This window comes from Pleurodeles waltl, chromosome 8 (genome assembly GCF_031143425.1).
Source record: "Pleurodeles waltl isolate 20211129_DDA chromosome 8, aPleWal1.hap1.20221129, whole genome shotgun sequence".
In the NCBI taxonomy this organism is placed as follows: Eukaryota; Metazoa; Chordata; class Amphibia; order Caudata; family Salamandridae; genus Pleurodeles; species Pleurodeles waltl.
In genome coordinates this window covers 781,752,393-781,778,558 of record NC_090447.1, presented here as the reverse complement: position 1 = coordinate 781,778,558, position 26,166 = coordinate 781,752,393, and positions in this window count along the sequence as shown.

The window sequence follows — 26,166 nt, the reverse complement described above, 5'->3', positions numbered from 1 at the left end:
AACAAACTGAGGTGTAAAATGGCAGCTACCCCTGTGCTACCTTGGTAAGTATCCACCATTTGTTAGAACCACCAATCGGAGTTCACATGGATCACAAAGGATTTGTGTCGATGAGTATGTTTTCTACGTCACAAAGTGTGCTTGCAGACTTGGTATTGTGGGGAAATTTTTAGGTCGGACTGCAGTGTGATGTTCAGGGACATCTTTGAAGATGAGGTCTTGTTAACACTCTTGTCTTCTTGTCTTCATAACTAACATTGATCATTTGTGCAAAAATTCAGCATGATTACCTATTTGGATGTTTACTCAGAAACGTTGATTGATGCTGTGTTTTGTAGTGTTTGCTTTGATAAGACTGCATAATTCAATGTGTTAGTATTGCATGGTGACAACATTTATCAGCCACTATTAGTTGACTTTGATTTCTCTTGATGAAGCATTATTCTGTACAACACAGCATGATTGTGTGTGGTTTCTCCCTTCATCAGTTATTCTCCTCAGGATGGGCAGGCTATGATGCAATCCTGGCCACTGCACAGATGTATCTGACTATATGATGTCAGGACAGTTGTATTGACAAGCTACATGGTTGTCACACAGGCACATTTGTGTTATCTATTGCACAGTTGATGTGTCAAATTACACAGAGACATATTTGGTGTGCAAGTGCAATTTATTGATAGGTGCTGTAGTGCAATATGTACATTGTCCATGTTTGCTGAGTCCGTTCTACTGCAATCTTACATGGTGATCCTACAGAAGGGGTGTGGATAATGCTCCTGACATGCTGGGGTGGTTACAGACAGTGCAGAGGGACAGGATTTGTCGATTAGTAGGAGAGAGACATTCACTGGCAATGCTGACAAGTTATACAGTGGTTAGCAGAACAGTCAATGAGTATAGTTGTAGTAAGACTGGCATTTGACAAAATGTAGGACCTTGGTTAAAGTAGGCCATGGTGCAGGGACTAGTGCTTCCGGGTACTCTTCCGTGTGAATGTGATCTGTTCCATGTCTTCTTCTTCTGATGTGTGTGTTGCCTGCTTTGTCCTTGTTGTTGTTGGTTGGGAAGGGGCAACACACACCTCAGTGTTAGAAGATGTGGAGTCAGACATCCCGGTCGCTGCTCCCTGGGAAGGTCTTAAGGGCAGTACTGCAGCAAGGAGGGTCTGCTGGTTTCTGAGAATAGCAGCCACATCACGATGGTAGGCAGCCAGGTCGGCCCTGAGAGAGTCATGATTGCATTCGTGCATGCAGTGGAAGGTTTGGGGTGCGAGGTGTTGTGGCAACTCCCTTACTGCAGTGGTGAATTCCTTGACAGTTTATTTTAGTCCTTGCAGTATGGATGTTAGGGCTTGCATAGCTGCTGCCTGATCTGCAGATGACATCATGCACGAGCGCACCCCCTCAAGGCTGGCTGCCATAGTTTGCATCCCCACCCGCACCTCCTTGGCCAGCTCCCGCTGTACTCCAACTACAGTTCTTTCAAAGCTGGTGCCAGTGTCATCAGAGTCCTCAGCTGTATTGGAGCTGGCAGGTCTTGCAATTGGGGTGGTTCTTCCGTGATGGCTGCTTGTTCTGTGCTCCTCCTTGTGACTGAAGGTGGGGTCTGGAGGGTTTCAAGGACCTTTTGGATGGTCTCCTGGGGAATGTTTATGGGCTCGTCATCCATGTCATCAGGGAAATCTGGGACAGGCAGATCGGCAGGTGATCCATCTTCCTCTGCAATGAAACAGGGTACAATTAGTGTGTCTGTGTTGTGACAATTTTGACGTGACGTGCCTGCCTTTTGATGAATTCACTTTGTGATCTTGTTTGGTATTGGTATCTGCTGTCCTTCAGATGGGCATTGTTATAGGCCTATGGCCCACCTGTGTGTCACATGTATGTTATTGAGTTATCAGACTTGTCAGCCTCATCGCCTCTAGGTGTTGCTTTATACCAAATAGAGAATAGCCACCTTTTTGTCCTACTCGACCCTCCATGTATATCCATTCTCATGGTGAGACCTTTCACTGGCTGTGGGTGTTCTGATGGTCCTGGCAGCACAATTGACTCTCAGGACCTGCCCCAATCCCTTATCGTTCACATTGACTTAAATGTAATTGACATGTAGCATATCCTATGCATGGCAATGTTATGATGTGATATGGATGTTGATATTGTTAATGTGTCCTGCTGATGTTGGGTAATGTGTGTTACATTGGATTGCCCTGATAGTCGTATCAGTGTCCTATTTCCCCCTCTGACTGTGCAGGTGTATTTCAGTGACCAGTTCCATTTGTCCCCTCCTCAATGCTGTTGTCTGAGCAGTATGACTTTTGTGATGTTGCCTTGTTTGCCAGGCACGGGAAGGACCCTGACATATGCAGCATGGGTGTGTCATTAGTGTGTGTCACTCCTATTGTTGTTTACATTGGCTGATGTTTGTGACACCTATGGGCATTGACATTTGCGTGTACTGGGGCCTTTGTCTTGTTTCAGGAGATTGTTGCAGATGTCATCCTCACCCCCTAATTTAGGTATGTATGTTCCATGGGGAGGTTACTGCCATTGGCTACTTGAGCTGCACACAGATCAGAGGTGGTAGTGTCAACTGTTGTGGCAGTTACATTGCAGTTGTCGTTTTGGCTAGAGGATTGCTAATAGGGCCCTAGTTAATGTAGGAGATATGTTGGCTGACGAGTGCCAGGATGTAAGTTTGACGTAGTGGCCTTCCCTCCTATCGAGGTTTCCCTTTGCTCCATTGTTGGCATGACAGCATGCCCCCAAAGGAATGTAGTTGGTGTATTGTAATCTTGTGCCCCAGCTTCTGTCTGTGCAGGCCATGCCCCCCTGCCGTGCTCCTTTACCCATGCCACTCCATCTATATGATGACTTACATGCAATGTGTAGTAGGTATTTCCCCCCCTGCTTACAGTCAACATTATTGTATTTTAATTCCCCATGCGACTTACCCTGCATGTGTGTTGTCTCGTGGTAGTCTGCGCTGTCCTGTCCTTGAATCCCTGTGACGATCTCCTCAAGGATGATGGCTGCGACCATCTCCTCCATGTGGTCCAGGGCCTCCTGGTGTGCTGGACTCCCACCTCCAGTCTGCAGTGCTGCCTTCCTGTTCCTGGCCATTTTTTCCTTTGTCCTACATTTGCAGTCATGCCAGTGTTTCTTACACTCTGTGACTGTCCTGCGTACTTCAGCCACACTGTTGATCTTGTCAACAATTTGTTGCCATATGGCCTCTCTCCTACTGATTGGCAACTTTGAGGTGATAAACAGTTGGTTCTGGTGTTCCGTCACCTCTTTAACCAGGATTTCCTGCTCCTCTGCACTGAAGCGACACTTTCTTTTCTTTCTATAAATGTCCTGGTTCTTGTATGGATCGTCCTGGCTGGTTCCTGGTCTGCTGTCATCTTCCTGGGGTCTGTAGTGGCATCTGGGATCCTTTTTGGCTCTCCTCTAGTGCACTTGCAGTGTTCACTTTTTTTTTTACGCTATTGCGTCCAAAAACGGCGCATATCCGGGTTGCGGTGTCGTAAATCGACCCACAGTCATTTCCGCCGCGTTAACGTCGTTTTCCTTTATGACTTGACACCGCGATGTGCAGCAAAAATAATGACTCCCACCTATTGATTGCGCCGCTGTGCGTCAAAGTATACATTTGACGCCCGCACGGCGCTACGAAATGGCGTTAGCCGGCGGTAAATTTTTTGACACAAAACTGCGGCGGCGAAGTTTTGCGTCAAAAAGTATAAATATGGCCCATAATGTCTAATGCAGAAGAGAGTGTGATGGAACTCAACGTCACCCCTTACCTGCATCTTAGGATGTCAGAGTTAAGGTCTCTCTGCAAAAACAAAAAGATTAAAACTGGTTCAAACCCTACCAAAGTACAGCTCCAGGAGCTTTTGGCAGAGTTTGCTAAGAACAACCCCTCTGAGGATACTTTCCCAGAGGAGGAAGCTAGTGAAGTGGAGAATTTCCCACCCCCACTCCTAGTTAGGGAGAACAGGGTCCCTCAAACCCTGTCTCCACAAGTGATAGTCAGAGATGCTGCTTCTCTCACAGGAGAGTCCAGCAACTCTGGAAGCATTGAGGGGAGCCTCAATGAAGATGACCTCCTGTTAGCCAAGATGGCTAAAAGATTGGCTTTGGAGAGACAGCTCCTAGCCATAGAAAGGAAAGACAAGAGATGGGTTTTGGTCCCATCAATGGTGGCAGCAACATAAATAGGGTCAGAGATTCTCCTGACATGTTGAAAATCCCAAAAGGGATTGTAACTAATTATGAAGATGGTGATGACATCACCAAATGGTTCACAGCTTTTGAGAGGGCTTGTGCAACCAGAAAAGTAAACAGATCTCACTGAGGTGCTCTCCTTTGGGAAATTTTCACTGGAAAGTGTAGGGATAGACTCCTCACACTCTCTGGAAAAGATGCAGAATCCTATGACCTCTTGAAGGCTACCCTGATTGAGGGCTTTGGACTCTCCACTGAGGAGTATAGACTTAGGTTCAGGGGGGCTCAAAAATCCTCGAGCCAGACCTGGGTTGATTTTGTTGACTGCTCAACAAAAACACTGGATGGTTGGATACAAGGCAGTGGTGTAAATGATTATGATGGGCTGTACAATTTATTTGTGAAAGAACACCTGTTAAGTAATTGTTTCAATGATAAACTGCATTAGCATCTGGTAGACCTAGGACCAATTTCTCCCCAAGAATTGGGAAAGAAGGCGGACCATTGGGTCAAGACTAGGGTGACCAAGACTTCCACAGAGGGTGACCAAAAGAAAGGGGTCACAAAGATTCCCCAGGGGAAGAGTGTTGAGACATCCAAGGGAAAAAGTAAAGAGCCTTCTACAGGGCCCCAAAAACCTGCTCAGGAGGGAGGTTCCAGAGCCTCTTCACAATCCAATTTTGGGTACAAGGGTAAAAACTTTGGTCCCAAAAAGGCCTGGTGTCGTAGCTGTAATCAGCAAGGACACCAAACTGGAGACAAGGCCTGTCCCAAGAAAAGTTCCACTTCTAACTCTACTCCAGCTCACACTGGAGTGGCCAGTCTCCAAGTGGGATCAACAGTGTGCCCAGAGCAAATCAGGGTTCCCACTGAAGCTACATTAGTCTCTGAGGGTGGGGTGGATTTAGCCACACTGGCTGCCTGGCCCCCTAATATGCAAAAATACAGGCAGCAGCTCTTAATTAAGTGGAAAAGTGTAGAAGGCCTGAGGGATACAGGTGCCAGTGTCACCAAGGTGACAGAGAAACTGATTTCCCCTGGTCGATACCTGGCTGGACAAACTTATCCAGTCACCAACGCTGACAATCAGACTAAAGTACATCCCATGGCTATGGTAGCTTTAGAGTGGGGAGGGGTCAATGGCCTGAAACAGGTGGTGGTCTACTCAAATATCCCTGTAGACTGTTTGTTTGGAAATGACCTGGAGTCCTCAGCATGGGCTGAGGTAGAACTCAAAACCCATGCAGCCATGCTGGGTATCCCTGAACTAGTGTGTGTCAAGACAAGGGCACAGTGCAAGGCTCAGGGTGAAAAAGTGGTGTTGGAGCCTGGAAAAAGGGCCCAACCCTCCAAGAGAAAAGGAAAGAAGACTGGGGTACCAGCTTCAACACAACAAGAAAAAGAGAACCTCTCTTCCGAGGAAGAAGATCTGCCCTCTCAGGGAACTGAGCCCATGGAGTTAGAACCTTATCAGGTTGAGCTCCTAGGCCCAGGGGGACCCTCAAGGGAACAGTTGTGTAAGGGGCAAGAAACCTGTCCCTCTCTTGAAGGCCTTAGGCAGCAAGCTGTTGAAGAGTCCAAAGGAAAAATAACAGGAACACATAGATTATATTGGGAAAATTGACTCCTTTACACTGAGGCAAGAGATCCCAAACCCGGTGCCACTAGGAGAGTGGTAGTGCCTCAGGAGTTTAGGGAGTTCATTCTGAACTTAGCTCATGATATTCCTCTTGCTGGGCACTTGGGACAGACCAAGACGTGGGAGAGATTAGTCAACCACTTCTATTGGCCCAACATGTCCCAGAAGGTCAAGGAGTTTTGTTTCTCCTGTGCCACCTGTCAAGCCATTGGTTATTCAGGTGGACATCCAAAGACCCCCTCATTCCACTTCCAGTGGTGGGGGTCCCCTTTGAAAGAGTGGGGGTGGACATAGTGGGTCCACTTGAACCTCCCACAGCTTCAGGGAACCAATACATACTAGTAGTAGTGGATCATGCTACTAGATACCCTGAAGCAATTCCCCTTAGGTCGACTACTGCCCCTGCAGTAGCCAAAGCACTCATTGTTATTTTTACCAGAGTGGGATTTCCTAAGGAGGTGGTGTCTGACAGAGGTACCAACTTCATGTCAGCATACCTGAAGCATATGTGGGATGAGTGTGGGGTGACTTACGAATTCACCACACCATATCATCCACAAACCAATGGTCTTGTAGAAAGATTTAACAAGACATTGAAAGGCATGATCATGGGGCTCCCTGAAAAGCTCAAAAAGAGATGGGATGTCCTCTTGGCATGTCTGCTTTTCGCCTACAGAGAGGTGCCTCAGAAGGGAGTAGGGTTTTCCCCCTTTGAACTTCTGGTTGGCCATCCTGTAAGGGGACCACTAACTCTTGTAAAAGAAGGCTGGGAGAGACCTCTTCATGAGCCTAAACAAGATATAGTGGGCTATGTACTAGGCCTACATTCAAGGATGGCAGAGTACATGGAAAAGGCAAGCAAAAACCTTGAGGCCAGCCAACAACTCCAGAAGATGTGGTATGCCCAAAAGGCTGCTATGGTTGAGTTTCAGCCAGGGCAGAAAGTCTGGGTTCTGGAGCCTGTGGCTCCCAGGGCACTTCAGGACAGATGGAGTGGCCCTTACCCAGTGCTAGAAAGGAAGAGTCAGGTCACCTACCTGGTAGACCTAGGCACTAGCAGGACCCCCAAAAGGGTGATTCATGTGAACCGCCTAAAACTCTTCCATGACAGGGCAGATGTGAATCTGTTGATGGTAACAGATGAGGACCAGGAAGCTGAGAGTGAACCTCTCCCTGATCTCCTCTCCACAGACCCTAAAGATGGCTCAGTTGATGGAGTGATCTTCTCAGACACCCTCTCTGGCCAACAGCAATCTGACTGTAGGAAGGTCCTGCAACAGTTTGCTGAGCTCTTTTCCCTAACCCCTGGTCAGACACACCTGTGTACCCATGATGTGGACACAGGAGACAGCATGCCTGTCAAAAACAAAACTTTCAGACAGTCTGACCAAGTTAAGGAAAGCATCAAGGTGGAATTCCACAAGATGCTGGAATTGGGAGTCATTGAGCCCTCTGACAGCCCCTCGGCTAGCCCAGTGGTCTTAGTCCCCAAACCTCACACCAAAGATGGAAAGAGAGAGATGAGGTTTTGTGTGGACTACAGAGGACTTAGGGGGTTATTCTAACTTTGGAGGAGTGTTAATCCGTCCCAAAAGTGACGGTACAGTGACGGATATACCACCAGCCGTATTACGAGTTCCATAGGATATAATGGACTCGTAATACGGCTGGTGGTAAATCCGTCACTTTTCCGTCACTTTTGGGACGGATTAACACCTCCTCCAAAGTTAGAATAACCCCCTTAATTCTGTCACCAAGACAGGTGCCCATCCCATTCCAAGTGCAGACGAACTGATAGACAAACTAGGTGCTGCCAAATACTTAAGTACCTTTGACTTGACAGCACAGTACTGGCAAATCAAAATGTCACCAAGAGCAAAAGAAAAGACAGCATTCTCCACACCTGATGGGCATTTTCAGTTTACTGGTATGCCCTTTGGTTTAAAGAATGCCCCTGCCACCTTCCAAAGGATGGTGAATCAAGTCCTTGCTGGCTTGGAGTGCTTTAGTGCAGCTTATCTTGACGATATTGCTGTCTTTAGCTCCAGCTGGCAGGATCACCTGGTCCACCTGAAGAAGGTTTTGAAGGCCCTGCAATCTGCAGGCCTCTCGATCAAGGCATCCAAATGCCAGATGGGGCAGGGAACTGTGGTTTACTTGGGACACCTTGTAGGTGGAGGCCAAGTTCAGCCACTCCAGCGCAAGATCCAGACTATTCTGGACTGGGCAGCTCCAAAAACCCAGACTCAAGTCAGGGCATTCCTTGGCTTGACTGGGTACTACAGGAGGTTTGTGAAGGGAGATGGATCTATAGTGACACCCCTCATAGAACTCACCTCCAAGAAAATGCCCAAGAAGGTAAACTGGACTGTAGAATGCCAACAGGCCTTTGACACCCTGAAACAAGATATGTGCACAGCACCAGTTCTCAAAGCTCCAGATTACTCTAAGCAGTTCATTGTGCAGACTGATGCCTCTGAACATGGGAAAGGGGCAGTTTTGTCCCAAACAAATGATGATGGGCTTGACCAGCCTGTTGCTTTCTTTAGCAGGAGGTTACTCCCCAGGGAGCAGCGTTGGAGTGCCATTGAGAGGGAGGCCTTTGCTGTGGTTTGATCCCTGAAGAAGCTGAGACCATACCTCTTTGGTACTCACTTTGTAGTTCAAACTGACCACAGACCTCTCAGATGGCTAATGCAAATGAAAGGTGAAAATCCAAAACTGTTGAGGTGGTCCATCTCCCTACAGGGAATGGACTTTACATTGGAACACAGACCTGGGACTGCCCATGCCAATGCAGATGGCCTTTCCAGGTTCTTCCACTTTGAAAATGAAGACTCTCTTGGGAAAGGTTAGTCTCATCCTCTTTCATTTGGGGGGGGGGGGGTTGTGTAAGGAAATGCCTCCTTGGCATGGTTACCCCCTGACTTTTTGCCTTTGCTGATGTCAAGTTATGATTTGAAAGTGTGCTGAGGCCTGCTAACCAGGCCCCAGCACCAGTGTTCTTTCCCTAACCTGTACCTTTGTTTCCACAATTGGCAAACCTTGGCATCCAGGTAAGTCCCTTGTAACTGGTACCCCTGGTACCAAGGGCCCTGATGCCAGGGAAGGTCTCTAAGGGCTGCAGCATGTCTTATGCTACCCTGGAGACCCCTCACTCAGCACAGACACACTGCTTGCCAGCTTGTGTGTGCTGGTGGAGATAAAATGACTAAGTCGACATGGCACTCCCCTCAGGGTGCCATGCCAACCTCACACTGCCTACAGGTATAGATAAGTCACCCCTCTAGCAGGCCTTACAGCCCTAAGGCAGGGTGCACTATACCATAGGTGAGGGCATAAGTGCATGAGCACTATGCCCCTACAGTGTCTAAGCAAAACCTTGGACATTGTGTGTGCAGGGTAGCCATAAGAGTATATGGTCTGGGAGTCTGTCATACACGAACTCCACAGCAACATAATGGCTACACTGAAAACTGGGAAGTTTGGTATCAAACCTCTCCGCACAATAAATGCACACTAATGCCAGTGTACATTTTATTGTGAAATACACCACAGAGGACATTTTAGAGATGCCCCCTGAAACCATATCCAACTACCAGTGTGGGCTGACTAGTTTTAGCAGTCTGCCACACACCAGACAAGTTGCTGGCCACATGGGGAGAGTGCCTTTGTCACTCTGTGGCTAGTAACAAAACCTGTACTGGGTGGAGGTGCCTCTCACCTCCCCCTGCAGGAACTGTAACACCTGGCGGTGAGCCTCAAAGGCTCACCCCTTTGTTACAGCACCCCAGGGCACTCCAGCTAGTGTAGTTGCCTACCCCCTCCGGCCACGGCCCCACTTTTGGCGGCAAGGCCGGAGGAGATAATGAGAAAAACAAGGAGGAGTCACTGGCCAGTCAGGACAGCCCCTAAGGTGTCCTGAGCTGAGGTGACTCTGACTTTTAGAAATCCTCCATCTTGCAGATGGAGGATTTCCCCAATAGGAATAGGAATGTGCCCCCCTCCCCTCAGGGAGGAGGCACAAAGAGGGTGTAGCCACCCTCAGGGCTAGTAGCCATTGGCTACTAACCCCCCAGAGCTAGACACACCTCTAAATTGAGTATTTAGGGGCTCCCAGAACACAGCAAGATAGATTCCTGCAACCTAAGACGAAGAAGGACTGCTGAGCTGAAAAACCTGCAGAGAAGATGGAGACACCAACTGCTTTGGCCCCAGCTCTACCGGCCTGTCTCCCCGCTTCAAAAGAACTGCTCCAGTGACGTGTTCCACAGGGTCCAGCAACCTCTGAAGCCTCAGAGGACTACCCTGCATCTAAAAGGACCAAGAACTCCCGAGGACAGCGGCTCTGTTCCCCAAAGACTGCAACTTTGCAACAAAGAAACAACTTTTGAAAACAACAAGTTTCCCGCTGGAAGCGTGAGACTTGGCACTTTGCACACAACGCCCTCGGCTCGACTTGTGAAGAACAAACACTACAGGGAGGACTCACCGGCAACTGCGGGCCCGTGAGTAGCCAGAGTTGACCCCCCTGAGCCCCCACAGCGACGCCTGCAGAGGGAATCCAGAGGCTCCCCCTGACCGAGACTGCCTGCTTCAAAGACCCGACGCCTGGTAAGGACACTGCATCCGCAGCCCCAGGACCTGAAGGATCCGACCTCCAGTGCAGGAGCGACACCCAGGTGGCACTCTCCCTTGCCCAGGTGGGGGCTACCCCGAGGAGCCCCCCCCTTGCCTGCCTGCATCTCTGAAGAGACCCCTTGGTCTCCCATTGAATCCTATGGCGAACCCGACGCCTGTTTGCACACTGCACCCAGCCACCCCCGTGCCGCTGAGGGTGTACTTTCTGTGCTGACTTGTGGCCCCCCTCCGGGGCCCTACAAAACCTCCCTGGTCTGTTCTCCGAAGACGCGGGTACCTACCTGCTGGCAGACTGGAACCGGGGCACCCCCTTCTCCATTGAAGCCTATGGGTTTTGGGCACCACTTTGACCCCTGCACCTGACCGGCCCTGAGCTGCTAGTGTGGTAACTTTGGGGTTGCTCTGAACCCCCAACGGTGGGCTACCTTGGACCCAACTTTGAACCCTGTAGGTGGTTTACTTACCTGCAAATCTAACAAACACTTACCTCCCTCAGGAACTGTTGAAAATTGCAGTGTCTAGTTTTAAAATAGCTTATTGCCATTTGTGTGAAAACTGTATATGCTATTTTGCTAATTCAAAGTTCCTTAAGTTCCTAAGTGAAATACCTTTCATTTAAAGCATTGTTTGTAAATCTTGAACCTGTGGTTCTTAAAATAAACTAAGAAAATATATTTTTCTCTATAAAAACCTATTGGCCTGGAATTGTCTTTGAGTGTGTGTTCCCCATTTATTGCCTGTGTGTGTACAACAAATGCTTAACACTACCCTCTGATAAGCCTACTGCTCGACCACACTACCACAAAATAGAGCATTAGAATTATCTCTTTTTGCCACTATCTTACCTCTAAGGGGAACCCTTGGACTCTGTGCATGCTATTTCATACTTTGAAATAGTACATACAGAGCCAACTTCCTACAATTGTGCATTGATCTCTTTTATTTCAAAGCACTGGGGTGCTAACAAAATCATAGGAATATCACCGTTCTGTTACAAAGGTAGGGTTTATTTAGCTTCATCCCTAAATTAGAGTGTGACCTCAATTCCTGTCTAACAGTTTCAACCTGATGTTGTTGGAAAACGGCATTGCTCGGTATGATTCGCTGCAAACAAAAGCTTCTGAAGTCATTTTCTACATTTCAAAAGGTATAACCCAACTATACAAGATGTGATTGACTTGGTGTTACGTAGCAAACGAAAAGTAGTATCACTTCTACCAAGAAGTGTTCACATTTGACTTCTTTAACGTCATTTACTTGTGGCTGAAAAAACAAATAGATATACGGCATATTTGGTCCCCCACCCCCATATAAATACCTATTACTAGCTTTGTACTTATAAGATAAACTACTCAACAGTTTTGCCTATTAGTTCTAAAGTGCAAATGTACTACCGCATCATAACATCTAAAACGCAGTTGGAAGAACAGGGCATATTAGCATGAACAGCAATGTATAAATTCACAAAAAAATAATGTAATCGAATTATGAGAAAAAGATGAAGCATAGGTTAATTGTTATGTTATTTGGTCTAACACAACAGTTCCAGGCATATATTTTGAAAAATGAATATGAAAGCTGATTCGAATTCGAGAGTTTCAATATATGTTGTATTTTTTTTTGTTTTTTTTTACGTTTTGTTCTTTTTGTGCAATGCTTTTGCACTCATATATACATTCGCTTAAGACAACTGTTCGAATGCTGCATTGCAGTGCTGCATTACAGTATGCTAAATTACAATAGGAACGTAAATGTGGGCTTAATGTTTCATGAATTCATTCCATAGATAGACACTCCAGAATTTTTTATAACATAGTATGACGCTTCAGTTTCTGCAGAATATTATTCCACCAGGTTTCTTTCTTTTCTTAATTTTGTCCCCCATCTCCATCTCTGCGATTACGCAATGCATGGTAGGTACACAATAGCTGTATGTTCTTACAATCAGACGTGTTATGTTTATTAGCAAAGTGAGTCACTAAGAGCTGCTTCATCTCTTTGCATGTGATCGCTCTTATGGGTACTTCCATTTCTCTTTCAATGGTCTTATGGCAGAAATACATATTGCCTTAATAATTTGTGATGGAGTATATTGTTCTTTTGTTACCTAGAAAGCCCTCAGTAGAGTAAGATACTATTGAAATTATATTTTGAAGTTTGCTGTGAAACGCATATTCTTCAAGATCCCAAAAAATGTATTGATTGTTTACTGTTTTCTAAAGTCAAAGAAACATCAAATTAGGAAATTGGCAATCACCATCGCTACAGTCATTGTCCAGGACTCTCTGTCCCAGGGGGCTGAGTGGCAGGAGCCACTCCCAGGAAGTTGCCACACCATCAAGTGTATAAATTCCAGCTACACTCCCACTGCGTGGGACATGCGCAGGTTGGGCCTGAGTGAAGCCTGCGCTAGGGGCAGGCCCATCCACACCTGTCAGAGCCCGGAGGAGGCTGGTCTGGGACCCTGTCCTTGAGGTTTTTTTTTTATCTTCCAAACTAAATTGTATTTTTCTGAAGCGATGAGCCAAAGAAAGGCGACTGAAGGAGGTCCGGGGGGAAGGAAAAACATTAAAAAGTCGGGCAACAATGATGTGCTCGACCGCACTGACAATCTTCTGGCGGACTGTGAAGAAATACTAATTACATTGTCTGCTAGGCACTCTCCAAGGGCCCCACGGAGTGCCTAGCATCCCATGTGGTGTCAAACAAACAGGAAAGCATATCTCACATGTTCAATAAAGCAAGGGAACGGGCACAGAGTAAAACCAATGTAATATCTGAAAACTCCATAGACCCATGCTGTAGTCTTGAACCCCCAAATGGCTTGGTGCTAGAGCCCCCTGTTTCGCCCATCCCTTACAACAATCACTTTCTACCACTTTCAAGTCCACCTGATATTTCCACATCTCAGCATTTCCACATCCCAGCATCCTACGGTTGCTTCTGCCCAAGATGGGGTAGGCTGCTCACTTAATCACCAAGTTCACCCATCTCCTACATCTGATGGTCTATCTGGCTGCTTTTATGTACTTAGGTCAGAAATAGCAGCCCTCAACTCAATGATTGGTGACCTTGCAGCTACTATGGGGTGCCATATAGAAGAGAGGGTGAGAAAATGTTGATCTGGCACTGCTTATTCTTCTACGGCCAACATTACAGCTCTCATATCCACTGATTCTTTTTCTCCCTCTCCCACAGGTTACCTTGTTGTAGACTCAGGCCTGGTACCAAAAACACAATCCCTTGGATTCCCGTTGGTGCCTGTCATAAGGGTTGCTCTTTACCCACAGGCACGTTGGCTAGAACTGGCTCTAGTTATCCTTGGAGTAAAAGTCATAGCACCTTACCTTCCGCATCGTGGGACAGCAGATACTCTTGTAGACCACTTGTAGACAGCACTACCACTCTTCCCCCCGCAAAATATATATGACAAATGTATCAAAACTTAACTCGAAGGGGGGGGTTTGAACGGGAGGTCTCATTGATTAACAAGGCCACATACTGGATCCGCCACACCAGAGGATGTTTCTCTGTAATTAGAAAAGACATTCTGAGGGCCAGGTGGCACAGCTCCTTGAGTTCCCTTTTTGATTGCATTGAACTCCTCTTAGCGAATGGGCAGTTAGTTGAAGATCTAGTGGCCTTGTATCAAAGAACCAACCCCCTGGGTGTGTCAGCGATCTCTTTCAAACTTGATTTGCCTCTCTCTTTTAAAGTGTTACCAAAATGTAGTGTTTTAGACTATGGTTCTGTTTGTTCCAAGCTAGATTGACCTCAGCTGGTGGAGGCACAGGCTTCTCCAGGTAGCTCTACTGGCCCTGTGAGATCTGCCAGCTGTCACTGTGATAAAGGCCACTTAAAAGGTATTGGTCACTTTAGTAGCAGGAAGGTTTCAATTATTTCACACCAGGCAGTATTCTCTGCCCCTAATGATGCTTTCAGTCCATGGGCAACTGTTACGACTCGGTCGTCCCATTTCCAGGGGGCGCTGTAAGGGGGCTGTCAGAAGCCTGGGAATCACCTTGAACACCTATCTAGAGTCCCTTGCTGACTCCTGTTTGTTTCTCTTTTCTCCATGGTACACTTGTGTAGGACTACATTTGTTTCTTGGGACTGCAAATCCCATAATGCACAGCTTGGTAGTCAGGAAAACCCGGATTCTGTTTCCCATTGTTTTCAATGGGAGAAGTCCAGTTGCTCCTTTTCACTGGATCCTCTTCTCCAGGACTTGCAAGTGTCCGAAACCACACACACCTGAAACCTCTCCTGTGCAGCCCAGCTTGGAATTGCTTATAAGCAGCCATTTCCTCAAGATCCTTGTCGTGCATCAGACTTCGATTCCTTTGTGTTACAGACCCTTTGTCGGATGGTGTTCCAGTTTTGTTTCTGTTCCTGTTCCTGTTCTGTTCCAGCCTGATCCTGTTTCCTGTTTCTCTGCCCTGTTCCTGATTGTTCCAGCCAGAGTCTGCTCCCTACTTCTTAGCCTTGTACCTGTTTGTTTCTTCCAGAGCCTGCTCCCTGTTTCTCTGCTCTGCTCCTGCCTTGTTTCAGCCTGAACCTGCTCTCTGTTTCCCAGTCCTGTTTACTACTCATTCCTACCCCTGTATTCCAGTCCTGTCCTTGCCTGTTCCAGCCAGAGCCTGCTCTCAGTTTCCCAGTCCTGTCTCTGTTTGTCCCAACCAGAAGTTTGCGCCCTGTTTTCAAGTCCTAGTCCCGCCTTTGCTTCAGCCTGAGCCTGTTCCTAGTTCTTGCCTCTGCCTCTTAGTTTGTTCCCTTCTGTTTCTGTTTCTTCTTGGTTCTTTGTGTCTGGTAAGTGTTCTATCAGTCTTCACCAGTGTATACGTGTCCTCCTGTGTACTGGGGTTGGCTCCTGGTTTCCAGGAGGCAATTCCAGCCCCCATCCTTGTCCAGTGTTATACGTTGTATTTCGTGCCTAACAGTGACAGTGTGCTATTGCTGTTTTCTCAGGAATCGCCACTGTGTTTCCAGCTGGACCCACAAGAGCGTGTCTTGTGTATGTAAGTACTATCCTTGTTTGTGCTCTAGGGTCCAGAGACAGAATCACTTCTGCTGCCTCCTTTCTATGGGGCTGGCAGGGTGACTATCTGTAAGAGCAAACTGCACAGAGGCATTGAGATTCCCTGTCACTGTGGGAGGTTCTGCGCCTTACTCTGTGTACAACCCCAGCGTGTTTGTCCCTTAGTAATCTGTTTCCTGTTTGTTCACACAAGGGTTTCTCTGCTTTTACTTTCCTGTGCCTGTTCATAGCTGTCCTTTCCGTGTATGCCTTTAGCTGCTCTTCTTCCCCAGTATACTACCTCTTTAGGATATTAGGTGACCTCAAGGGGTGTCCCAACCAGAGTCCTGATCAGACCCGCCCGAAACCGTGACAGAATGCACGACCCAAACATTTCAAGCTCCCCTGGCAGTAAAGGCACACACAAACCTAAAGGGCTTTCCTATCATGTTAAGACACCCCTTTCTAAGCCTATACATTCTCTGAAAGACCTTAGTTTAAAGGATAGACTTGTTAAAGAAAACCATAACTTGCAAGTTCAGTACTATACTGAGTGGCTTGCTAATCTTTCAATGATAGACTATTATGTTATTTGTGGCTATGACCCCCAGTCCCTGTCTGTAGAAGAATTACAAGGACGTAATGAGTTTTTGCAATATCTATTAGCTGAAGCTAGTAAGAATGTGTGTAACCGTGGAAGTGCTTTTGCTACCTCTGCACAAGACACTCACACTCAAGAAACCCTGGTTAATTCCTTGCCTCATGCTAGTGCATCCCAAATTCACTTTCAGGACTCTGTCAAAACAAAGAACCCTGACACTGTTCAAGAAGCCACACTAGGGATTCCCTTGTTTTCTGTTGAGTGCTTCAGCCCATCTAGGCCAGTTACTCAGAATTCAAAGTGCAGTGCTGACTCTTATAAAGACCTTTCAGTCCCTCAGAGCTTTCAAGTCACCAGGCTAGACCCTGTATCTAAGGGATCAGTAAAAACTGTGGGATTCCTTAGTTCAACTCAAAAGGCTTGTGCTCTTCCCAAACTGGATGATAATATACCAGTCTCAATCCCTAAAAGCTCTGCTAAACCCTTTTCTATTCTGAGTGGGTTTGATAACAATATGGACATACACACACTAAAAGAGCAGTTTTGGCAGATTAAAAGGCAGATATTGGACTTCTATGATGACTATGTTGTAACATACACAAGAAATCGTGCACGTGAGCTCTTTTCATCAATGCATGTTTCACTGTTGCCAGAACCAGACATTCTGTTTATCTGTAAGGTAGAAGAAGTAACAGAGCAGCTGAAGGAAACTACTGCAAGGCAATTTGAAAACCTGAAAAAAGAAAATGATCACCAGCTTTGGCTTAAAGAACAGTATGCTACTTTGTGTGCCTCTCCAAAGACTTCTATAGAGCAGATTGTCCCTTCTATTAATGACAGTCAAAAGACAGCTCCAGTTATAAATATATCAGCCTCTTCTTAAGACTCTCTCTCAGCCTGTAGTTCTCCAGTGAAAATTCCTGTACAGTTGATTGAATCTCTGAGAGATTTGACACCTCTTGATTCAAGGGATGGATCAGAGTCTTCAGAGGGAAGTGTCTCAGCCCCTCTATCAGAACAAATAAAGCCAAAGGAAGAAGAGAGTTCTGATGCAGACTCCAATAGCTGCACCTTAAGAAACCAAGATATGACTTTATTGGAGATTAAAGGCAAGTTGTGCAACAGTGTTGAAGAATCTGAATCTAGTGATGACAGTGGTTCCTGCCTTGCCGTGAACAAACCTGCAGATAGTGCTGTTCAAATGACGTACACACCAGAATTTTCAGATTGTGGGGATACTCCTGCCCTTTCAAACAATATCATAGAACTTTCAGACAATAAAGAGACAGTTCCTGTTTCAAGTGAACTAATGGATTTTTCTGACCATGAAGAAATACCCGCAATTACTAAGAATGTAATGGACTTCTCAGAAAGTTTAAAAATCTCTTTTGTGTCAAAGCAAACCGTGGAGATTTCAGACAAGGAAGAAAGCCAGCAATCTGAAACCGAACAGCCTGTCATAAGAAATGAAAGCGTTCTCCTAGAACTGGACACAGTTGCAGCCTCAACCACTGATCCTGACCTGCTGATCCCTGCCAATGTGTATCCTGTTTCCAGCTCCACGATTAGTGAAGACAAGATCTCTGAGCTACCGGTATCTGATCTTGATGTGAAACCAGCCACACCAATGTCACCTGCTGTGTCCCTGAAACTAAAGACTCCTAAAAACCAGCAAACTGAAAACGAAGCTCAAGTACTGAAAGATGTAATATTTCCCACTGAAACTAAAGACTTGAATTTGAATCTTGCATTCGAAGATCTGATGATAAGTACTGTTCTTAGTGTTTTATTGCAAGAAACCATCATCAATTCAAAGGCTAGAGCTGAAAATGTAGGTAACAGTGTAAAGGTGATTTCTGAAGAGACTCCAGTTCTACTTCTTTCCAAAGAACAACCTTTCAGTGTAAACAGAGTTGAAGATCAACTATCTGTAGTAGAAACGCCTTGCAAAGAAACCATTTCTGATACCACAAACACACCACAGAGCACTTGCAATGAAGAAATCCCAGTCTTGTCTGAAGATCACCCTAAAGAATTAGCTTGTGGAACTTCTACATTTTCAGATGTTAAACCAGTTTCTAAAGACTTGAAAACTCTTGTTGCTCCTGAATTTGATACTCCGAAGTCATCCAAGACGAAAGAAAATTCTGACTTTTTCATGTTTACTTTGAGAACACCAGTTACCCATGTTTCCCAAGTCTCTATGCTTTGCAAGCCTCAGACCACAATCCATGTAAATACTGCTGCAGAAAAAAACAAATCCCGCTTGTCAGAAGGTGTTACAGACCTGACAGTTACTAATAAACCAATCAGCTCCTACAAAGAGGAAAGTATTGAACAGGAAACTAATGTCATAAAGAATACAGTCCGTAATGCCATTCCAGATCTCCTTGCTCCTGAATCTACTTCACCAGAAACCAACTCCATGCACTCCTCCCATATCAATCGAACAATAGAGAGGAAAGACATCGGACACCATATGGGTATTAATACATGCTTTGCTCATTGGAAGGTTCACCTATGGCAGGACTGTAAACTTATCCACCAAGGTTGGTGTTGGATTTTCTTGCTGTGGCTTTTCCTCTTCAACTTTTTTCAGCCAAAGGATCGCCTTCTCTTCTTGAGCGGACTGGTGGGAGGGGGTATACTGTTACGACTCGGTCGTCCCATTTCCAGGGGGCGCTGTAAGGGGGCTGTCAGAAGCCTGGGAATCACCTTGAACACCTATCTAGAGTCCCTTGCTGACTCCTGTTTGTTTCTCTTTTCTCCATGGTACACTTGTGTAGGACTACATTTGTTTCTTGGGACTGCAAATCCCATAATGCACAGCTTGGTAGTCAGGAAAACCCGGATTCTGTTTCCCATTGTTTTCAATGGGAGAAGTCCAGTTGCTCCTTTTCACTGGATCCTCTTCTCCAGGACTTGCAAGTGTCCGAAACCACACACACCTGAAACCTCTCCTGTGCAGCCCAGGTTGGAATTGCTTATAAGCAGCCATTTCCTCAAGATCCTTGTCGTGCATCGTACTTCGATTCCTTTGTGTTACAGACCCTTTGTCGGATGGTGTTCCAGTTTTGTTTCTGTTCCTGTTCCTGTTCCTGTTCTGTTCCAGCCTGATCCTGTTTCCTGTTTCTCTGCCCTGTTCCTGATTGTTCCAGCCAGAGTCTGCTCCCTACTTCTTAGCCTTGTACCTGTTTGTTTCTTCCAGAGCCTGCTCCCTGTTTCTCTGCCCTGCTCCTGCCTTGTTTCAGCCTGAACCTGCTCTCTGTTTCCCAGTCCTGTTTACTACTCATTCCTACCCCTGTATTCCAGTCCTGTCCTTGCCTGTTCCAGCCAGAGCCTGCTCTCAGTTTCCCAGTCCTGTCTCTGTTTGTCCCAACCAGAAGTTTGCGCCCTGTTTTCAAGTCCTAGTCCCGCCTTTGCTTCAGCCTGAGCCTGTTCCTAGTTCTTGCCTCTGCCTCTTAGTTTGTTCCCTTCTGTTTCTGTTTCTTCTTGGTTCTTTGTGTCTGGTAAGTGTTCTATCAGTCTTCACCAGTGTATACGTGTCCTCCTGTGTACTGGGGTTGGCTCCTGGTTTCCAGGAGGCAATTCCAGCCCCCATCCTTGTCCAGTGTTATACGTTGTATTTCGTGCCTAACAGTGACAGTGTGCTATTGCTGTTTTCTCAGGAATCGCCACTGTGTTTCCAGCTGGACCCACAAGAGCGTGTCTTTTGTATGTAAGTACTATCCTTGTTTGTGCTCTAGGGTCCAGAGACAGAATCACTTCTGCTGCCTCCTTTCTATGGGGCTGGCAGGGTGACTATCTGTAAGAGCAAACTGCACAGAGGCATTGAGATTCCCTGTCACTGTGGGAGGTTCTGCGCCTTACTCTGTGTACAACCCCAGCGTGTTTGTCCCTTAGTAATCTGTTTCCTGTTTGTTCACACAAGGGTTGCTCTGCTTTTACTTTCCTGTGCCTGTTCATAGCTGTCCTTTCCGTGTATGCCTTTAGCTGCTCTTCTTCCCCAGTATACTACCTCTTTAGGATATTTGGTGACCTCAAGGGGTGTCCCAACCAGAGTCCTGATCAGACCCGCCCGAAACCGTGACAGCAGCGCAATCAGATTCTCTGGCAACTTCTCTTCTTTTGCCAATTGCTAAGAGTGTTCGACCGAAAGTAAACATTGTCTCCTGGAATGTGGCAGGACTTGAGTCCAAACTATTGTTGGCCCACCAGAACACCTTTATGGATTCTTATGATATCTGTATTCTGCAGGAAACCTGGCTTGTCGAACCAGCCTATAAACCGGGTTATGCAACCTACTATCTTCCTGCTATTTCCAGTAAAGTGGGCCGTCCATCGGGGGTCCTCTTAATTTGGGTTAAAATTGCTCTACGGTGTTCAGTGAAATGGTTGCCTATGGATAGCCCCGATATCCTAGGCATTAGTGTTAAGGGGCCTGGGAAAACTGTCATTAACACATTCTATATCTATGCCAGGGGGACAAGGGAGGCTAATTATTCTGCCACCTTGCAGTCTCTTGAAATTTGCTGGTCAATAGACCCTCCAATCATGCCCTTATCGTAGTGGGGGATTTCAATGTCACATTTGAACCCCTTGGTTTGAGTGACACAGGAGATTACTTGGAAGAAGATGACATTTGGCACATAACTAGGCTTGAGCTCCCCCTTGTGAAGAAGTGGTACCAGGCTGCTTGCAGCTGAAGGACTTGTTCCTCGTCCTAGGTCTTAGGGCAGTCAATGGAAGGACGAAGTCTGGCAAACATGCTGTCTATATGTTTAGTGGCCCACAGAGGAAGAGCCGCATCTATTATAGCTTAATCGATCTCAGCCATTCGTTTCTAGTGGAAGACATGGTAGTTAGGGATCTAACTGACAGTGATCTTGAAATTTGCTGGGCGATAGACCCTCCAATCATGCCCTTATCGTAGTGGGGGATTTCAATGTCACATTTGAACCCCTTGGTTTGAGCGACAAGTGAGATTACTTGGAAGAAGATGACATTTGGCACATAACTAGGCTGGAGCTCCCCCTTGTGAAGAAGTGGTACCAGGCTGCTTTGCAGCTGAAGGACTTGTTCCTCGTCCTAGGTCTTAGGGCAGACAATGGAAGGATGAAGTCTGGAAAGAATGCTGTCTATATGTTTAGTGGCCCACAGGGGAAGAGCTGCATCTATTATATCTTAATCGATCTCAGCCATTCGTTTCTAGTGGAAGACATGGTAGTTAGGGATCTAACTGACAGTGATCGCACCTCCCTTTGCCTTAGCCTCAAGTCTACATGGGAAAGGGCGTAATTTGGGCCCCCTCCTGGTCAAATATCCAGGGAGGTACAGTCCTCAAACAACAGACATCGCATTAGATGGTGTAAGATTGCCCTCCATGATGATATCCTCTGTAGCATTAGCCAAGATCTGACATTTTGTGTGGCACTAATGGCTACGTTGGATGTGGAGGCGGGGAGTTGTTACCTGCTCTTAGACATTCACACCTGGTTCCTTAAAACACTGGAGCTGTCATTTACTAAGCCAGCTCGTCAATTTTCCCTTAGACCAACACCTCTGACATCGACTGACTATGTCTTCCTAACTCTTGTATTTCCATCCTTAGCCCAGATTTACCGGTTACAGGTCTTTTACCTAATTTGCCCAGTCTAGGTGTCGTACTATCACCGAAATTACAATCTGATATCTCTAATAATTTTACAAATTTATCTTCTGTGGAGCTCATTGATAGCCATGCCCCAGACGACATTCTTAGCAATTTAAGTTGTTCCACTGCTCAAGCGACAGCAAAACTTCTGTCCTGGAATGTGGCTGGTATCAATGGCAAACTTGCTGACATTGAGTGGGGGGCATATGTCGAAATCTTTAATGTCTGTATGTTTCAGGAAACTTGGGCAACACACTACAGGTATAGACAGGGGTTTAGCTCTTTTTTAAACTAGCTAAGCCATCTTTAGCAGGTAGGGCAGCAGGGGGCTTATGTACCTGGGTAAAATCGACAGAGGTGGGAGGAATTAAGGAGGTATATGTAGATTCCCCTGATATCTTGGCCATTGCTATCCAACCAGTCTCAGGCTCCCCTGTTCTTTGTATAAATATCTACAGCAGGCCGGGTCCTTCCAATCATCGTTCAATTACTATTGAGCTATTGAATACTTTAATCCCAGACCTCTGTTTAAAATACCACATTATAATAGCATGGGGATTTTAATGTCCAACTCGAACTCAATAAAGACCTCATAGAGGTTATGCAGCCTGAAGACAGCATATGGAATATCTCCCCATATCCCATACAACAAACTTCATATAAACCTTGTGTTAGGGCTACGCAGATAATAGACCTTATGATGCTTCATGGTCTCCGTCTTGGTAATGGCCGCTTTCCAGCTGATACTCCTGCCAAACCAACCTTTTTCAGGGGCTTATATAGTAACAAACTGGATTATATTTTCTTCGACTTAAGAGTCTGGCACCTCATATCAGATGTGGAAGTGGGCAATCCACACACCAGTGACCATGCCCCTCTTCAGATTACATATAAGAGATCTCTTTTAGTAGGAGCTGTATTTTCTTCTGCTCCTTCTGGTGATATGGAGTTGTCTAGCAATAGGCGTACAGTAAGATGGGACTCTTTTCAGAGATCGAACAAGCTTCGAGATAAACTGTGTGTTCTAGCTTCTACTCACCAGCTATTCAATGATAGCCTTATATTTGCCCCATCTGAAGTTACGTCTTTACATTTGGACCTCTTTGCAATCTTAAAAGAGCTGTTTTCTAAATGCATTAGGCCATCAACTAACTTTTGTGCCCAACCCTGCAGTAAATGGTTTAACAAGAGGTGTAGAGAGGCTAATAATACCTTGGCAAAGGTGTTAAGGACAAAAGATAGACTAGGAATCATTAACGCTAGGCGCCATTATGTTTCTACATGTAATAAGAGCAAACATGAGTATGAAGAGTGGCTTTGCAGCGAATTATCTGAGGCAGCTAGGGTCCATGACTCCAAACGGTTCTGGCTTCTGGTGTCTCGTAGCGACCAGAACCGAGCACTCAATCTGGAGTCTCATATTACTCCTGATGCCTGGCTTTCCCATTTCAAGGAACTGTATGGCTCCCCACTGGCCTGTGATGCACCAAGTTTGGGAGAGCTGACAGCATCTTACTCGCCTATGTCCTCCCTGCCTCCTTTTACATTGAATGAAACCGTGCTGGCCATCACTGCTCAAAAAGCAGCGAAGGCTCCAGGGTCGGATGGGATCCCCTCAGATATGTTCAAAGCGGACCAGAACATCTGGAGTCTGTATATCAATAGGCTTTCTAACGCTATTCTGATTACTAGATCCTACCCTGACTCATGGAAAGAGGCAATCATCGTGCCCATCTATAAGAAAGGAGAGAGGAATTCCCCGGGAAACTATAGACCTATCATCCTTCTTGACAACCTTCAAAAAAAATTTGCCACCAATTGTTGAGCAGGCTGAGGAAATGGATAGTGGAAATCCAAATCTTAAGCCACCTCTAAGCGGGCTTCAGGGAAAAAGTCAGTAAAATAGACCAGATTTTCCGTTTTATTTCCATTAAATGGAAAGTTGTTGATGTGGACTCAGGTCACCTATTCGTAGCATTTGTTTGATTTAAAATCAGCTTTTGATTTAGTACCCTGCTATAAATTGTGGGAGGTCTTGATCAAACTGAGAGTCCCCTGCTCTATTTTAAATATCATTAGCGATCTCTATACTGGTAATTATGCCAGAATTAGATGGGGTTCGCAAGGTGAATTAACTGAAGAATTTCCCACTGCCTGTGGCGTGAGACAAGGTTGCGTACTCGCCCCAACTTTATTCCTTTTATTCATAAATGCATGCATTCCTTATCTTATGGAGTGTTCCAATGATGCCCCCAAAATAGGAGGGCAAAAGATCCCTTGCCTCCTAATTGCCGATGACACCTTGCTGATATCCCAAACAGCTACAGGCCTTTCAACCCTGCTTTCGAGGTTCATGGATTTCTGTAATGACCATGGCCTGGAAATCAATTGATCAAAAACTAAATGCATGGTGTTTGGGGATAAAAAAGGCAGGATGCGGTGACTGATTTACCTAGAGGGTGCCACGTTGGAAAGAGTTGGTGATTTCGACTATCTAGGTCTGAAACTAGAAGACTCCCATAAGTGGCACTCTCATCTCCAGAAAGCAAACCTCCGCTTGAAACAACGGGTGAGTGGCATCGTAAGATTTGCAGCTAGATCTCCTAGCTTCGCCATGACGCCCACAATTGAAATATATAAATCGCAAGCAAGGAGCAAGGGGGGGGCCTTTATGGAGCTGAACTGTGGGGCCATTGCAATCTAGACGATTTGATAAGGGTGGAAAACTCTTTCTTAAGGATGTTGTTAAGAGTTCCCTCCAGTACCCCAACCCTTCCTATTCAAATGGATCTAAATGTGCCTCCCATTAGCCAGATCGCTGCTCTCAGGCCTCTGTTGTTTTGGATTCGTCTATGGTCACTAGATTCTCTTACTCCCTATCGATGCGGGCTAGCTAACTTGATGGACAATAACACTAGTTTAAAAATCAAGTGGTGTGCATATGTAGAACGGACCTTTGTACTACTTAGTTTGGGGTTATACTGGAAGGATCCGTTATCTATTCCCAAAAATGCAACACAGACTCTGAAGGATGCATTTTGGCTTAATGTCCAACTTACACAACTGTCTGCAGTCTCATCATCATCTATGACTGGCAGTTTTCTAAAAATCAAATGGCACTATGAATCTGAGCAATATATGGACACAGTACTTTCTCCACATGCACGTGCATTGTACACCAGATTTAGGATAGGTTCTCTTCCTCTGCACATCCTAACATATAAGTGGACTAATACTAGTTGCACCTCTAAGATGTGCCCAATGGCTTGTGCCAGGGAAGAATCCATAACCCATGTCCTCTTTCAATGTCCTGTATACCATAAACAGAGGGTTTGTGGATTATTCCACTATGTAGAAAATTGGGTTTTAGGAACTGTCTATTGGCTTTGAGAGTTTTTAAATCTGATTCATCTGTTTTAGTGGCTTGCTGTTTGGCAAAATATTTAGAGTCTATTTGGTATTGCAGATTGAATATGCTAAAAAAAATAGGGGAAAATTGAACAACAGACGTTGGGAGTGGTTACTGATGAACTCACTCGTGAATTTCAATGTATGCATTTATCAATTTCTTATTGTTCAATTAATTGTTTATGTTTATATATTCTTATACCTTTTAAATAGAAATGTTTTACTTTTATCTTATTTATTGTGTTTAGTTAGGTATGCATTTGACTTCTGATACCTATCTTGAAAAAGTTTGCATCTTGCACGATCCCACAATATGGTATGAATTTTTAGAGGGAAAATGTTTACGTTTAAAGTTTTTTATGTAGGTCAACATTTTACTTCTGAGGATTTTTATACATAGCTTGTTTTTTTTGTTATAAAATTATGAATTTGTGAATTGTGGTGTGCTTTTATGGTATTTATCTTTACCGAAACAAAGCTAATGAACGAACGAACGAGTGGGGTTTGCCACTGACACCAGAGCCTATGGAGTCAAGAGAAGGGTTGTATGCCATATTGAGATCGCCACCCAACAATATCAAATCTGTTTCTGAGCAGCCCATGAGAGCTGAGATGTCATGAAAAAGGGAGGGTGTGTCAAGGTTGGGAGCATAGATGTTAACAAAGCAAGGTAGATCTGCCCAGTAAGGTGCCAGAGACCATTACAAATTTACCCTCCCTATCCACTATGCTGCCTGACACATGAAGGAGATGCTCTTGTAAATCAGGGTTCAAGCCTTATGGAAATATGAGCTGCAGTAGGTGAAGTTACATTCTTCACCCAGGTGGAAGCATACGTGCAGGTGTCCCTGTTTTTCTCAAAGGAATGCAAATTTAACGCCATGGTGAGTCAGGTAGGAAGGAGCTTCCTTGCCTTTCTGGGGGTTGTTAAGTGTTGTGGAAGTTCCAGGACATGAGGGTCAATTCCCCCAC